Source organism: Siniperca chuatsi, linkage group LG17 (genome assembly GCF_020085105.1).
Source record: "Siniperca chuatsi isolate FFG_IHB_CAS linkage group LG17, ASM2008510v1, whole genome shotgun sequence".
NCBI classification, from domain to species: domain Eukaryota; kingdom Metazoa; phylum Chordata; class Actinopteri; order Centrarchiformes; family Sinipercidae; genus Siniperca; species Siniperca chuatsi.
Genome location: NC_058058.1, coordinates 26,138,175 through 26,139,820, shown reverse-complemented (window position 1 = coordinate 26,139,820; position 1,646 = coordinate 26,138,175).

The window sequence follows — 1,646 nt, the reverse complement described above, 5'->3', positions numbered from 1 at the left end:
TCTATTGACTGGGGGTTAATAGAGTCGAATCCAGGGCAGGTCACTTTTTCCACACATCATTATGACCTCAGGGATCAGGCTTAAGTGTTTGGTAATAGGGGGGGGATTATACACGTGCTATGGAGATACTTAAGAAAGAAAACCATTTTTCCACACTTGTAGTGAAATACTATTATGTTAAAGTTCATTATCTGCTAAGCCCATAAAAAGATAAATGATGTTGCACTCTACGCTCACACTTAATATAAAATACTCTGCCTGCAGCCATAACAGCAGTGGAAGTGAAATTTAAATAAGAAAATACAGCACTAACTTGAAATGGAAAAGATCGACTAGCTACCATTTAGATATTCTACATCGATCAGTTTTAAGCATCAGTGGATTATTGTCAAATCAATGGTTATACCTTAGTACAATTACTGTACATTGGGGCTATTACCTTATACCTCAAGCTAGTGATACCACAGCATGAATGTGGTATGAAGACCATATTTCCCTCATATATAAGGTCTTATAAGATATTAAAAGATCAAATAAGATAATAAAATCCATCATCCTAAACTGTGAAACCTTTATAGCTCAGTTTGGGCTGGAAGAATGGCACCCCTCTAAGTTTTGTGCTCCAAGCCAATCCAGCAGATTTCCCACAAATCAAGTCACACAAGTTCACACATGTTCACTTGACACAAACACTCACTTATGTTACATAATTTTATGTAAAGTCAACAAGTTTAGTTTTTTTTTTTTGTTCATTATAATAAAATGTATAAAGCTGATATAGCTGTCGTGGGTGATTTTCTTCTTCTTGGTCAGCTATTACAGACAGACAGGCAGGAGACACCGATATGGAGACAGATGGTTCTTTATTAGGTTACAGAAGGTGAAGACAGGTGTGCGGGCATGGAGATGGGGAAGTCTGCTGGCGTGAACATTGCTGGAGAGGGAGATCGCTGTAGAAGGGATGTGGGGAATATGCAGTGTCGCATGGGGAGTCCTTGTACCAAACAAGGTCGGACAACTGGCTGAGGTGAGTGCTGGGCTTTTTATGCTGGTTGTGATTAGGAGCTGATGGGGAGCAGGAGGGTGATAGGGACCAGGTGTGCTTCATTAGCAGACGGTGGAGCCTGGCGTATCCGTGACAGTACCCCCCCCCCTCCATGGCCAGCTCCTGAGGGCCGAAAAACCCTGCCGACATGGTGGTCATCCTCCACCACGGGGAGCAGGTTGATCCGGGCGGATGGCCGGGGGTTGGGCATGTGCGGAGCTGGGAACTTCGGGTGGACGACCCGTAACCTGGACAGGTGTGAAGTTGGGAGCCTCAGACGGACGACCCTGAGCCTAGGCAGGTGCGGAATTGGGAGCCTCGGATGGACAACCCGGGGCCAGGACAGGTGTGGAGCTAGATCGAGATTGAGACCACCAGAGCAGGAGCCGGCGGTGGGGCCGCAGGACAGGGAGCCGGTGACGTGAAGATTGGTAGAGGAGCAGGCTGGACCAGTGGTGTCCGGGAATCCGGAGCCCGACACTCAGGCAGAGAAGGAGGGTACTGCTGCTGCTGCGATCCAGCCAACGATTCCGTGGCATGCTGCGACCCAGCAGACGGTTTTGCTGCGTGCTGCGACCCAGCAGACGATTCTGCGGCATGG